The sequence below is a fragment of the Ovis canadensis genome, chromosome 23 (genome assembly GCF_042477335.2).
Source record: "Ovis canadensis isolate MfBH-ARS-UI-01 breed Bighorn chromosome 23, ARS-UI_OviCan_v2, whole genome shotgun sequence".
NCBI lineage: Eukaryota > Metazoa > Chordata > Mammalia > Artiodactyla > Bovidae > Ovis > Ovis canadensis.
The window spans coordinates 66,416,780-66,432,667 of NC_091267.1; the positions used below are offsets into that span (position 1 = coordinate 66,416,780).

General features: G+C 42.4%; 1 protein-coding gene and 1 non-coding gene across 2 annotated transcripts in view; one reads left to right on the forward strand and one right to left on the reverse strand.

Moving 5' to 3' along the window:
• DCC (DCC netrin 1 receptor) overlaps positions 1 to 15,888 on the forward strand; it is a 1,287,746-nt gene that overhangs the window by 1,087,470 nt on the left and 184,388 nt on the right. The window lies entirely within an intron of this gene.
• TRNAC-ACA (transfer RNA cysteine (anticodon ACA)) lies at positions 15,290 to 15,361 on the reverse strand. Its single transcript has one exon. It is a non-coding gene; the product is annotated as a tRNA-Cys (tRNA).

Consider the following 15,888-nt stretch of genomic DNA (forward strand, 5'->3'; position numbering starts at 1 on the left):
TAACTCATACAAAAACGAATATGTCTTGCAGCAGTGTATGTGTATAGGAGTAAATATAAAACACAAAATGATGTTAGCTAACAGAATAAAATGTATAGAAACAAGTAAGTCCCCCATCCGAGTGTTTCCATAAAGTGTTAAATACTTCTTCCAGTGATATTTCTGTTTATAGTGTTTTTTGGAAATCTTTGCTGAGAAAGATTTTTAGAAACTACTGCATACTCTTTTGAATTCCTTCATTGACAAGAGTTTGGGTTTTGACAGATTTGATGTAATATTACACCCAACAATGATTCAAGGACAAATATCGTAAATAAGATGAACAACAAATTATAAAGCAACATTTCAGATAAATGTTTTTAAATGGTAATATTATCTTTCTCTTGCAATTTATTTAAAGTTTTGTTTCTCCCTTAAATAATATATTCAAAATAACTAGGAAAAATTGTCAGAGACATCTCTTGCCTTGTAAATTATTTCAGGGCCCGGTCTCAATCCCAGTTCAGACTTTTCAAAGGGAAGTGGAGGTGGTGAATGTCAGAAAGAGGAGGGCTGACTAATCGGAAGCACGCTTGCATTTCCTTTTGTAATCTACAATGAATGAACACTGCCAGTGTTCCTGTATGGGCACAGGAGTGGTGAACTAAAACTTCAGCTTTTGGTCACCCTTACACCAAGGTGATGGTTCTTGCAGGCTTCTGAGAGAAAGTAGGCATACAAGATAAAGTTAGGACCCTAAAGAAGAAAGTGAACAAAACTTTAAATAAACTTACAATGAATAACTATAAAACTGCTGCTGCTACTGCTAAGTCGCTTCAGTCGTGTCCGACTCTGTGTGACCCCATAGACAGCAGCCCACCAGGCTCCCCCGTCCCTGGGATTCTCCAGGCAAGAACACTGGAGTGGGTTGCCATTTCCTTCTCCAATGCATAAAAGTGAAAAGTCAAAGTGAAGTCACTCAGTTGTGTCCGACTCTTCGCGATCCATGGGATTTTCCAGGCAAGAGTCCTGGACTGGGATGCCACTGAAGGTGGCATTCAAAACAGATCATAGTAATAAAACAAATGCCGTTATTGAATGTTGACCCAGCTCTAGTTATTTTAAAGTATTATATCAGCATATTTTTCTGAACCCAAGGCATGTATAGTTTTTTCTTTTAACCTAAGTCAAAATTGATACATAGTAAAATGCTCAGATATTAAAGATACAATTGCATATATATTGAAAAATGTATTCACTGGTATCAACAAGGACCTAATTAGGTTACATATCATTTCCATCACCACACAAAGTTTCTGCACATCTCCCTTCAGTCATCCTCCCATCCCTCACCAGCAAACACTGTCCTCATTTTGAGTAACAAAGATTAGATTGGCCTGTCATAGAACTTCCTAAGGATGTTTGCTTATAATCTGTATTCTTTTATGAGTCTGGCATCTTTTATTTACTTAGTATAATATTCTCAAATTCATCAATATATATTTTTAAGTATCAATAGCCCTTTTTTTTTTTTCATTAGTTCAGTTCAGTTCAGTCGCTCAGTCGTGTCCGACTCTTTGTGACCCCATCAATTGCAGCACGCCAGGCCTCCCTGTCCATCACATCTCCTGGAGTTCACTCAGACTCACATCCATCGAGTCTGTGATGCCATCCAGCCATCTCATCCTCGGTTGTCCCCTTCTCCTCCTGCCCCCAATCCCTCCCAGCATTAGAGTCTTTTCCAATCAGTCAACTCTTTGCATGAGGTGCCCAAAGTACTGGAGCTTCAGCTTTAGCATCATTCCTTCCAAAGAAATCCCAGGGTTGATCTTCAGAATGGACTGGTTGGATCTCCTCGCAGTCCAAGGGACTCTCAAGAGTCTTCTCCAACACCACAGTTCAGAAGCATCAATTCTTCGGCACTCAGCCCTCTTCACAGTCCAACTCTCACATCCATACATGACCACTGGAAAAACCATAGCCTTGACTAGCTGGACCTTAGTCAGCAAAGTAATGTCTCTGCTTTTGAATATACTATCTAGGTTGGTCATAACTTTTCTTCCAAGGAGTAAGCTTCTTTTAATTTCATGGCTGCAGTCACCATCTGCAGTGATCTTGGAGCCCCCCAAAAATAAACTCTGACACTGTTTCCACTGTTTCCCCATCTATTTCCCATGAAGTGATGGGACCAGATGCCATGATCTTCATTTTCTGAATGTTGAGCTTTAAGCCAACTTTTTCGCTCTCCTCTTTCACTTTCATCAAGAGGCTTTTTAGTTTCTCTTCACTTTCTGCCATAAAGGTTTTGTTATCTCCATATCTGAGGTGATTGGTATTTCTCCCGGCAATCTTGATTCCAGCTTGTGTTTCTTCCAGTCCAGCATTTCTCATGATGTACTCTGCCTAGAAGTTACATAAGCAGGGTGACAATATCCAGCCTTGACGTACTCCTTTTCTTATTTGGAACCAGTCTGTTGTTCTATGTCCAGTTCTAACTGTTGCTTCCTGACCTGCATACAGATTTCTCAAGAAGCAGGTTAGGTGGTCTGGTACGCCCATCTCCTTCAGAATTTTCCACAATTTATTGTGATCCACACAGTCAAAGGCTTTGGCATACTCAATAAAGCAGAAATAGATGTTTTTCTGGAACTCTCTTGCTTTTTCGATGATCCAGCAGATGTTGGCAATTTGATCTCTGGTTCCTCTGCCTTTCCTAAAACCAGCTTGAACATCAGGGAGTTCACGGTTCACGTATTGCTGAAGCCTGGCTTGGAGAATTTTGAGCATTACTTTACTAGCATGTGAGATGAGTGCAATTGTGTGGTAGTTTTAGCATTCTTTGGCATTGCCTTTCTTTGGAATTGGAATGAAAACTGACCTTTTCCAGTCCTGTGGCCACTGGTGAGTTTTCCAAATTTGCTGGCATATTGAGTGCAGCACTTTCACAGCATCATCTTCAGGATTTGAAATAGCTCAACTGGAATTCCATCACCTCCACTAGCTTTGTTTGTAGTGATGCTTTCTAAGGCTCACTTGACTTCACTTTCCAAGATGTCTGGCTCTAGATGAGTGATCACATCATCATGATTATCTGGGTCATGAAGATCTTTTTTGTACAGTTCTTCCGTGTATTCTTACCACCTCTTCTTAATATCTTCTGCTTCTGTTAGGTCCATACCATTTCTGTCCTTTATCGAGTCCATCCTTGCATGAAATGTTCCCTTGGTATCTCTAATTTCTTGAAGAGATCTCTAGTCTTTCCCATTCTGTTGTTTTCCTCTATTTCTTTGCATTGATCACTGAGGAAGGCTTTCTTATATCTTCTTGCTATTCTTTGGAACTCTGCATTCTGATGCTTATTTCTTTCCTTTTCTCCTTTGCTTTTCGCCTCTCTTCTTTTCACAGCTATTTGTAAGGCCTCGCCAGACAGCCATTTTGCTTTTTTGCATTTCTTTTCCAATGGGATAGTCTTGATCCCTGTCTCCTGTATGGTATTCCATTGTGTGAATGTCATTATCTATGGGTTGGTTTCTGAACATTTGAGTTACTTTCTGTCTCGGCTATCCTTAATACTGTCGCTCTAAACATTCTCTAAGGGCTTCCTTGGTGGCTCATAAAGGGTAAAGAATCTGCCTGCAATGCAGGAGACATGGATTTGATCTCTGGGTTGGGAAGATCCCCTGGAGAAGGAAATGGCTACCCACTACAGTATTCTTGCCTGGAGAATCCCATGGACAGGGAAGCCTGGTGGGCTACAGTCCATGGGGTCACAAAAGAGTCAGACAAAACTTAGCAACTAAACAACATATATATGTATTATAGGTTATTGCAAGATAGTGAATAGAGGTCTCTATGTTATACAGTAGGTCCTTGTTTATTTTATAAATAATAATTCAGTTCAGTTGCTCAGTTGTGTCCGACTCTTTGCGACCCCAGGGACTGCAGCACACCAGGCCTCCCTGTCCATTGCCAACTCCCAGAGTTTACTCAAATGCATGTCCATTTAGTCGGTGATGCCATCCAACCATCTCATCCTCTATCATCCCCTTTTCCTCCCACCTTCAATCTTTCCCAGCATCAGGGTCTTTTCCAGTGAGTCAATTCTTCTCATCAGGTGGCCAAAGTATTGGTGTTTCAGCTTCAGCATCAGTCCTTCCAATAAATATTCAGGACTGATTTCCCTGAGGATGGACTGGTTGGATCTTCTTGCAGTCCAAGGGACTTTCAAGAGTCTTCTCCAACACCATAGTTTAAAAGCATCAATTATTTGGCGCTCAGCTTTCTTTATAGTCCAACTCTTACATCCATACATGTCCACAGGAAAAACCATAACGTTGACTAGACAGAACTTTGTTGGCAAAGTAATGTCTCTGCTTTTTAATATGATGTCTGGTTTGGTCTTCCAAGAAGCAAGTGTCTTTTAATTTAAATGATAGTCTGTGTATGTTAATCCCAAATTCCTAATTTAAATACTCCTCCCTTTCTTTCCCCTTTGATACCATAAGTTTTAAACCCATATCTGTGAGTCTATTTTGATTTTGTAAATAAGTCCACTTTTATCAATTCTTTTAGATTCTGTGTCTAAGTGATATCATACGTTAATCATATTCTTCTGTCTGATATACGTCACTTAGTATGATAACCTCTAAGTCCGTTCACATTGCTTCAAATGGCATTATTTCATTCTTTTTTTATGGCTGAATAATATTCCACTGCATGTTTGGGGGGGGGCGGTTATACACAATGCATTTTCTTTATCCGTTTGTCTGTTGATGGAAAATGTAGGTTGCTCCCGTGTCTTGGCTATCATAAATAGAGCTCCCATGAGCACTGGGGTGCACCTGTCTTTTTGAAGTGGAACCGTTGCTGAATGTATGCCCAGGAGAGGATTACTGGATCGTACAGTAACTCTACTCTTAGTTTTTAAGGAACCATCATGTTCTCCATAGTGGCTATACCAATTTCAACATACGTTTTAAATGAAGATAATATCATTCACATTTCCAGATTTTAAAACAGACAAGGATAGAACTGAGACAAGTCGATAAAATTGCTTAAGACTTTTATGTAGTCAAGTTCATTTCCAACTCAGGTCTATATACTCCTAGTGCCGTGGCCTTTCAACTCTCTCTGAATTCTTACTGAACTGTTTACATTTTGGGGAGACATCTATCCAGAAGGAAAAACTCTATGCTTCTGAGCCTTGACCCTAAACGCCCAGTGATTCTCCCTGAAGGCCGGGTGCCTGTGAAATCACTAACGCCATCCTGCTGCAGGCTTTAGGCTTACACCCCTCTCAGTTTCCATCTCTGAATGTTCTCCTGTGACTACTTACCCTCTTCCTAGCTCTCACTAAGCAGGATGCTGGAGGAAGCCTAGCCTCACCACATGTGTCTGCCCACAACTGGATAGGTTGCTGTTTATCATTTCCCTTTGTTTACAGTCTTTCAGCAGAATTTTCCAGACGTGCAATTCTATTACAGTCTAGATCAATGTAAAGCAGTCATATACAAGATTGTTTATTAAAACCCAAATCTATACCAGTAATGTTATAATTCAGTATATATGGCTGGGATCAACAGGTGTATTTTAGTTCTTATTTCCCTGTCTCCCTGATAATGATGGCATGTTTCATTTTCCCCACACGTCTACTAACTGTTGCTGTCAATGCCGACACTCACTTGACCTTGGCTCCATTCATTTTAAGTCCATTTGGTTTCATCTAATTTTTTTGTCTCTTCTTCTATCCCCTGATCCCAAGACAATCTGAGTGGGTAATTAAAATACTAGTTACTTTTCTTAAGAACATAATCAGAAACTATATTTGTTTATGATCAAATGGCCAAATGGGATATTCCTTGTGCCATTTTTCATTGGTGGTTATTATTTTCACCAGGTCTTTATTCTTACCTAACTATTGTGACTTCATTTCTTCATGGCTTATTAAAACATGAGGCTAAAAATGAGTTCAAGTTTATAGTCGCTTAGACTTGTAATTACTGTAATGTCCCTTTTCCTTATTTATTAACGAAGCTAATTTCCATCTGAACATATTTTCTTGAGTCAGGTACACATTCAGAGGAGCAACAAACCCAGATCTCAAAGCATAGAATTGTAAAAGTTGAATGTGCGAAAGTGTCATCAGTTGCAACACACACACACTATATATATATGTGAATCAGATACATGGCAAATGCTTTGTTTTTACCTTCAGGTGTGATACATATATATGTGTTTATACACGTTTATGTATATATGCTTGCAATACGTATGATGCATATGTGACATCTATGTATGTGCATGTATGTGCATATATGATATTCCCATATATTTACGCTCTGAGCTATAAGGAAAGCCCCATGTATGATATATGTATGCATATATATGTGTATATGTGATATGTATGTGCAATATATCATATATATGATATGTGTATGCAATATATGCATATAATCTATTAAACTTTAGCCCAGACTATGAAAGTATAGTATGTATATGTAGTGAGTCACTCCACATTTAAAGAGAAAAATAGCAGCAAGGACCCTCACATTGAACCTGCTGCATTTTCCCTTGGCATTGTCCACAAGACCTTAGTAACTATGGCAACACCATGGGACAGAAAGGTAAACAGAGCTTCTGTATAGGTGCACTGCCCACCATGGAAGCCACTAGCCAAAAGTATCTCTCTAAACGTGAACTAATTAAAGTTATATAAAATGAAAAAAAAATAAAATAGAGTCCCTTGGACTGCGAGGAGATCCAACCAGTCCATTCTGAAGATCAGCCCTGGGATTTCTTTGGAGGGAATGATGCTGAAGCTGCAACTCCAGTACTCGGGCCACCTCATGCGAAGAGTTGACTCATTGGAAAAGACTCTGATGCTGGGAGGGATTGGGGGCAGGAGGAGGAGAAGGGGACAACAGAGGATGAGATGGCTGGATGGCATCACTGACTCGATGGACGTGAGTCTGAGTGAACTCTGAGAGTTGGTGATGGACAGGGAGGCCTGGTGTGCTGTGATTCATGGGGTCACAAAGAGTCGGACATGACTGAGCGACTGAACTGAACTGAGTCATGCTACTTATATGCAATATGTGCATATAATCTATTAAACTTTAGCCCAGACCATGAAAGTATAGTATGTATATGTAGTGAGCCATTTTAAGTGGTCAAGAGTCACATGTGGCTAGTGGCTACCAGACTGTATAGAGTAGTTATGGAACATTTACACCATTCACAATATGACACTTTTACTTTGTGGCTTGCTATAAACAGAACTTAATCTGAAGATAATGAAGAAAGCAGAAGCAAAAATACAGAAATAACCACTGTAATTATAAATAAATACACACATATGTGTGTGCAGGCTGTATGTCACTTAAATGTTTGAGTATCATCTGTTTAGCATCCTGATTAAGTAAAGGTCAGCAATCAAATAGCAAGACACATTACCCAGATGAAGGCAGGAAATTGAGTGAATATAGAAGCTGACAGATTGAGCAGGCTAGACATGCTCGCACACACAGACACACAGAAACACATGTCTCAGACACTAAAAGCTGAAACATTCCACTTGGGCTTTGCTTAACTTGAGGGAAGGTAAAGTCCTGAAATGATTTGTCTTGTGTCATTCTTTCTACTTTTCTGCTTCAAACAAGAGTGTAAACCATTTAGGGCCTTTTGCGCCTGTTGTCTTATTCAGTCTTTATCTCACCGTGACTGGAAGGTTGGTAGGCTCAGAAGTAGGGCAGCTCCAGCTTTGAATCTGACTGCTGCTAATTCATGAGCTCTGTGACCATTGCTAAGGCTGAATTCTCTCATCCTTAGTGTGGGGACCATCACGGTACCCACCTGTAGGGTGAGATTAGTGTGATAAAGCATGGCCACGTTGATAGCTGGTACCACGAGTGCTCATAAGCAGAAACTCTCCTCCTCACACTGGAATCTGGCCTCTTTCCTCAGCACCTCTGTATTCATGTGCTTATTATTCTTTCTCTTTGTTCTATTTATATTTCTCTTCTACTTTCTAGTTTCCATCCCCTCTCTCAAAAGCCCAGAATAAATAGGAGAGTTAGGAAGAGAAGAGCCCAGAAGTATAGAAAACGGAGACAAGATGTGTAAGTGAAGAAAAGATAGAAAACACTTATAAAAGAGAACGATATGCTTCCTCTTCCAATGCCTAACCAAAGTACATTTTATTTTATTATTTTATTCTTCTGTTTCTCCTTTATGCTAGGAGGTCAGTCTGAATTATTTTTAAGCCAAAGTAACGATGTTTGCTTGAATTAACTAAGCGAAGGGTGTTTGTGTTTCTCACTAATTGAGTCCTTAACACGGTCATACAATATTTTCACCTTGGTCTTTTATTTCACGCATTATCGCCCTGAGAAATGTGAATGAAAAGAGGGAAGCCTCTGTGTTTGGTTGTACAGTCTCTGGTGATTTCCTGATGTAAAGCTTTGCTGAGAAATCATTTCATTAAGTCCCATTTGTAAGCTGTTTGTGGCACTGCGTAATCTGAGCATTTAATTGTTTCTCCGACTCTGAGGGCTGGCTGCCAAACCATACCTCACCCACCAAAGAGGTGACGGATGTTTACTTTTGCTCTAACTGGCGACGAAAGCCTGCTCTGCAGAACAGTCCAGAGCCGACCCCAGCCCTTCCCACCCTGGTGCTGTGGAGAAGCATGTCTGGGCATGTGGAAGTCAGGTCTTCCTGGGTCTTCTCTGGCTGAGATGATGGCAACTGGATCTTAGTCTCTACGTGACTAAGACAGGCGTGACCATCCCTGCCCTAACTTCACTGTAACACTGTTGAGAAAACTGATGAAAAGTTATTTTTTAAAGTCAAAGCACAGTACTCATGAAATTCTGCTTTTCTTAAACATGATGGAAAATACCACACACCTTCGGTAGCACTCACCAAGAGACAGCCAGCAGTTCCAGGCAGACTGTCTCCCATCTGGGCTGCCCTTGTGGCTCAGCTGGTAAAGAATCCACCTGCAGTGCGGGAGACCCAGGCTCGATCCCTGGGCCAGGAAGATTCCCTGGAGAAGGGAAAGGCTACCCACTCCAGTATTCTGGCCTGGAGAATTCCATGGGCTGTATATAGTCCATGGGGTTGCAAAGAGTCGGACACGGCTGAGCGACTTTCTCATCACTATCTCCAGTCTGAACCTAAATAACCCCAAGAGAGGCAGTTACTTCAGTAGGAAACAAAGAGGAAAACCATTATTCGGAAGACTATCTGAAGGAATGCTTTGCTTCCCGGAGGCTTAAAGCAAGAACCCTCCATACTACAGGTTACTTATACGCGATCCTTACACCACGACCCGAGCCCAGCGGAGCCCGTGTGTTGTATCCGTGGTGCCCCTCCCCATCCTGTCATGACATGGCATGCCACGAAACATGGCAGAGGTGGGGAGTTTTCTCTCCCTTCTCGATTTTCTCATCCCAGCAATAATTTCTTCTGACTCTCAGCCTCAGAACCTGGGAGCCCCTCTCATTTTTGCCCCTCCTCCTCATCCCTCCAAACATCCCTCCACACTGTGTCCACCACCTGCCACCTTTCACTCTTCATCCGCTCTCCCGCCTGAGACCAGGCCTCTGTGATCTCTGCCTGGACAATTACTGTAGCCTCTGAAGTAGGCCTGCTCTAAGCAGCTTTCCCTGGACTACCTACTTCTGGGGAATTAATATTTCTAAAAGCACCACGTGAAACTTGTTCAAAATGTGATTCCAGTCGCCATCTCTTTATTCAGTAAAAGACAAGAATAAAGGGCTAAGCTTTGAAGTTAAAAATTCTCCTGCTTACCTACAAAAAGTGGCGATCGTTTATCCACTCAATGGATATTTGCTGAGTACCTCCTGTATGCCAGACACTGGATTGAGGGAAGGATTAGATAAAGGATAGGAGGTAAAGGAAGTCCCCTGCACACAAAGGAATCGCATTCCAAGAGCATGTTCCTAAAGTCCAGTTTGTGCATATGTCCAACACAGCTAGCCTAGGTACCCAGCTAACACACCGGCTATAGGTTTATAATACTGTTCACACAAATAAAACACACACAAAAAATAACACATTTAAATCTTACAGTGCAGTACCTTGAAGTGTACAGTGGTGCAGTCCAGCAGCTGGCACGCAGGGGCTGGCATTGAGTGAACAGGCAAGAAGAGTCACTGACAGGACGGGGGAGAGGGGGCGGGAAATGGTAGAGCTGAAGGGTCGTCAGCGATAGGAGACGGAGGGCGAGCTGCGATCTTGCTCGCTCCTGACATGATGGCGTAGCTTCCTTGCTGGATTCAGTTCTATCTACCCTCTTGAAAAACTGATCCAGCGATGTAGTAGCTCTATTTGTTTTTTCTCTCTCATCATAGATGACATGGCAGCCCTGGATTGTATTCTGAACAGCGGTTGCAACCTTCATGCACCACGCACTGTTCAACACTCAGGTCCTGTGCCTCAAACTTTAACAGTGCCTCCTCGAGTAAGGAAGATCCCCTTGCCCTTTCCTGAATCCCTTGCCATCGTGAATCTCTCCGGTTGCTTGTTTCTCCCTCTCGTCTCTCTCTGTCCTTTCTCTGGGCCTGCAGTTCCATCAGGCCTTCGTTAGGAAGCAGCTCGTGGGGCACAGCCTGAAGTCCTCTTGCAGTTCCAGCTCTAGCTCTTCACCTCGCTCCGCTCCCTCAATTACTTTCACTTTTGTTTCTATCATTATTGCTTGGCGCTTGTTAGCAGTACCAGCTATGTCATTGGTGCCTTTACGCTTGTTTCCAGACATGCTGGGCTTGAAGTAAAGATACTGTACTGCTGTCGTCTACGCAGGACTTGTAAAGTCCACAAAATCACAGCCACTTGTAGAGGATGCACGCACGTGACAGTGTACGCTAGACGCACAAACTAACTTACGTGACTGGACGTGCGAATGCACGTCCGCACCTTTGAAATTCGCAGCTTAGAGGTTCGTATGGGGGACTTACTGCAGTGAATGAATGTCTAATGCCTACTTAGACATCCAACTAATACTACTATTGGGAGGAGGGTAGGGGAGAGGGAGAAAAAAGAGGGGGAGAGGGAGAAAAAAGAGGAGGAGAGGGAACTGTCGGTTTTTCATTTTAACACGCATGAGTCTACGACCACCTTGCCTGGTTTACTTGTATTTGCTTCTTTCACTCTCTCTCCTCAACCTTTCTTCGTCGGAAGAGTCAGCAAAACTGCCATCTTCTCCACACAGCCTTGCTGACTCCAGAACACTTCTGCTCTGATTTTTTTTAAACTTCTAACATAGCTTCTCCATTAAAAGATAGGAGAAAAATGACTTGCTCGTTTCAACCCTTACATACCCTAGAAAACGTATAACCTTGTCCTTAACACACACAAGACGTTAAATGATAATTGATGAGCAAAGGAACAAATGAATAGATGAAGAATAACAAATATGTAGGTGAGAGGTCTTGTCGCACAGTCTCTTTGGGTTCATTTTTCATGAACTGGTAGGTTTCAGAATGTGCAGTTTGGTACCAGTAAGACTGGTTAATGAGCCAGGGATGTTGTAATCTGACCATTCTCTGGATAGTGCTCCTGGAAAAGAGAAAGAAAGAGTAAAGGTGGAAGGAAGAAAGGAAGAAAACCTTCAAAGGATGCCAGTTAGATTAGCTGTTAATTAAATTTGCAAATGGGTGTGTATGATGGGGTAGAATGGAATATTGAATGTGCTATATGAATTGCATCTTTCTTGAATGTGAGTTGCTCACCCTTTTAAGAGATCAGTGCAATCGGCTGTGTTTGCTACCCACCCATTACCCTTAATTAAACAGTTCAGGTCCAGTGGGGTCAGAGGTGTCCAGTCACATCTACCCTCCGACAGGGATCCAGTGGCCTCTACTGTGTGCCTCGGGTCACCCGGGTTCTCTGCAGTGAGCCGGCGTCTGCGCTAGGCAGACAGTTACCACTCTAATTTTCTCTAATTGACTTGTTGGCAGTGCTCACAGAGGGCAAAAGATGTAGGGACATGGAGATTGGGCCCCGACAAGCACTTGGCATTGATGGGGCCACTGAGCGAAGTACATAATCTGCAATGAATAAAGGTCCGTGGGCTGTCAATCTAGCACATGCCGGTGGCGTTTAATTCACACCAAATATTAATTAAAAATAATGATGTTCTTCTTACTGGCTTCTGTTACTAAGCACAGCATCTTGGTCCAGCCCCCGAGGAGCTGTCTGCAAGTCATTTGATTCTCTCAGCCCCGTGAGATGCATGCATTTCACTACCTTCAGGCAAGCCTCAACAAAAACTCTCAGAACAACGGCTCTCTCACTTACCTAGTCTCTGGGGAAGAAGACCCAAAAAAATCTTCCTGTTGCCCATTCCTTGTCCAACCCCTGTAATCAATAAATGTATGTTTATTTCCTTCTTTGCTGGCCACAAATAAGATACTGGCCAGAAGCCATCTGTTTTGGATGCTCAGAGTTATTAAATACATTTTTATCTTTCTTTATCCCAATGTGATGTATTGTATAGGAAATGTTGGCCAAACGATGATATAAATCTGATCAATAATTTGAAATCTGTGGAATCACTCAGAATCAGTTCAGTTCAGTTCAGTCGCTCAGTCGTGTCCGACTCTGCAACTCCATGAATCGCAGCACACCAGGCTTCCCTGTCCATCAGCAACTCCTGGAGTTCACCCAAACTCATGTGCATCAAGTCAGTGATGCCATCCAGCCATCTCATCCTCTGTCGTCCCCTTCTCCTCCTGCCCCCAATCCCTCCCAGCATCAGGGTCTTTTCCAATGAGTCAACTTTTTGCATGAGGTGCCCAAAGTACTGGAGTTTCAGCCTCAGCATCAGTCCTTCCAGTGAACACCCAGAATATCCATAATTAAAAATAATCCCCATGGACATCCACCAAGATTCAAGTTCTCTCAGTACGATTCAGTCAGAGTAAATTAAAATGAGAGAATACTGCTGTACATCATTTTTCAAAGGCAGTAGACATGTTTTCAAGCCTAAATATCTGTAACATTTTAGCAAATCCCAAAAATAAATTTACTCTCATAATTGTCATTAAATGTATTCCCAAACAATGGGGTCTGACCATAATTAATGATTAATTCATTTGGAATTCATTATGATAATATTAAATGTGTTTAATTCATTTGATGTGTCTAAAGAGGGAGCAATTCTAGGCAATTCTTTTGTGATTACTTGTTTTTAAAGTTGAGCTCTGAGCATGTGCAGAAAAATAGCTCCACAGTGCCCTCTAGTGGTACACTCACAAATGACATTCTTTTTTAAGGGGCGGAAACACAAACCCTCCTTCTCCCTTGTTTCACATCTCACAGCATCTTTCCCCGTCAGCACACACTTAAATGAAATGCCTCCATCACAATATAAAAGGAGTTCAAAGCGACTAATAACTGAAAGTGAAAGTGTTGGTTTCTCAGTTGTCTTTTTGCTACCCTGTGGACTCTAGGCCTGCAAGGCTCCTCTGTCCATGGGATTCTCCAGGCACGAATACTGGGCTGGGTTGCCATTTCCTTCTCCAGGGGATCTTCTCAACCCAGGGATTGAACCCAGGTCTCCTGCCTTGTGGGTAGATGCTTTACTGTCTGAGCTACTAGGCAAGCAACTAATAACTGAACCTGAAAAGATCTCACTGCTTCCTCAGGAAATCCAGATGCAGTTTGACAAAAGCACTGTTACAGAGGCCAGAGAAGGCCCAAAAGATGTTGGCACAGAGAATGTGAAGGGCATAATGAGAGGCTTCTTGAAAAGGGGGAGATGAAGCTGTCTTGGGTCTTTTATGTGCTGGGTAGCTCTGTGTTAACTTTAGAAATGTCAGTGAGCTTACCTGATGTTCAAATTACCAACTAAAAACAGCAACATACTAGATTTAAACGTCTTTAAAGACCCTTAGCTCTAGCAATATTCCTTTATCAGTAGCAACTCTGCTGAACATCTGTTTACCTTTCCTAAGAATAAGCCATCGCCACATTTTATTTAAATTTAAGCTTGGTCACCTAAAGACATTACTTTGCCAACAAAGGTCCGTCTAGTCAAAGCTATGGCTTTTCCAGTAGTCATGTATGGATGTGAGAGTTGGACTATAAAGAAAGCTGAGCACTGAAGAATTGATGCTTTTGAACTGTGGTGTTGGAGAAGACTCTTGAGAGTCCTTTGGACTGCAAGGAGATCCAACTAGTCCATTCCTGAAGGAAATCAGTTCCAAATATTTATTGAAAGGACTGATGCTGAAGCTGAAACTCCAATACTTTGGCCACTTGGTGAGAAGACTGAAGGCGGGAGGAGAAGGGGACGACAGAGGATGAGATGGTTAGATGGCATCACCGACTCAATGGACATGAGTTTGAGTAAACTCCAGGAGTTGGTGATGGACAGGGAAGCCTGGCGTGCTGCAGTCCATGGGGTTGCAAAGAGTCAGACATGGCTGAGCAACTGGACTGAAATGAACTAAAGCTTGATCACCCTCAAGGTGTACACATCATGGTTAGGATTTGTGGAGTGTATCACTCAATGTAGCTCATAAATCCAACAGCTGGTAAATGATAAAACTCCATACTCTGTGAGCGTACCCTCTACCATGGGTGGTGGACATGGTGTGGAAGGAGCTGCCATTGCTCAGAGACTTACTATAGACTTCATGGCTATCAATATTAGCAAGAGTCAGTACTGAAATGACAGTGAGCTCACCTTTACTATGGGGGAGATAAAGCAATGTTGAACACTGCTCAGGAGCCAGACAGCAGCTAGATGAGGTACACATGCTCTTGTAATTCAAATTGAGACCAAAATTTGAGCCAGTAAAATGAGAATGAATATGTACAGAATATTACAGAATATGTACCCTGAAGAGGTATAAATTGGGCAGCTGGGAGGTAAGGACAGAGAGGGGAAGGCACGAATTCAGTGTAACATGGATGAGGCTGACCGCCTGGACACTTCAGCATTAACCCTGAGCGGGAAAATCAGAGCTCAAATCAGACATTCTTCACTTTGAATTCCAGTCTAAATTAGAGGGGTGCAGGGAAAACCAGTGTATCCAATAGCCTTGCATAACAGACACTTGCTTTATTATTTCATGTTTATCCTCCTTATCACATCTTATCGTTTCTACTTGGTTGGTGTAGACCTTGACTGCTGTTGACATCTTGGCTAAGGAAAGTGAAAGTGAAGTTGCTCGGTCGTGTCTGACTCTTTGCGACCCCATGGACTGTAGCCCACCAGGCTCCTCTGTCCATGGCATTTTCCAGGCAAGAGTACTGGAGTGGGTTGCCACTCCAGGACATCTTCCCAACCCAGGGATTGAACCCGGGTCTCCTGCATTGTAGGCAGATGCTTTACCATCTGAGCCACCAGGGAAGTCCACTGGCAGGTTGGTATGAACTGTCAACAGGGTTTCTGCCATAAGCTGTATGAGGTCACCGCAGAGCAGGGCTTCTCACCTGCTTCGTGCAGGGCGTGTCATTCATTCACACAAGCACACTGTAGAGTTAGTAACGTACAGCAAAAAAAACATGTTCACTAGGAGAACAAAGAACTAGAGCTCCAAGCTTCCTTACCTTGTCCTAAAGAATCCTGGACGAGCCCCCAAGGTGAAAGGTTGCTGCTGAACCACAAAAGACGCCAGGATTCTTGACCTCTGGAGGAGAAGTCAGTCTGGGGCCAGTGATGAGGCTTGATTGCTCAGAGCTTTTGTGTAATAAAGTTTTATTAAATTATAAAAGAGATAGAGAAAGCTTCTGACACAGACATCAGAAGGGACAGAACCACACCTTATTACCTATTCTTCCCTGAATGCATACAGATTTGAATGCAGTTGTATATGTAGGAATCTAAAGTCATAGACAAGGGGCCACAGACCTGGATTCAGTTCAGAGATATATGAT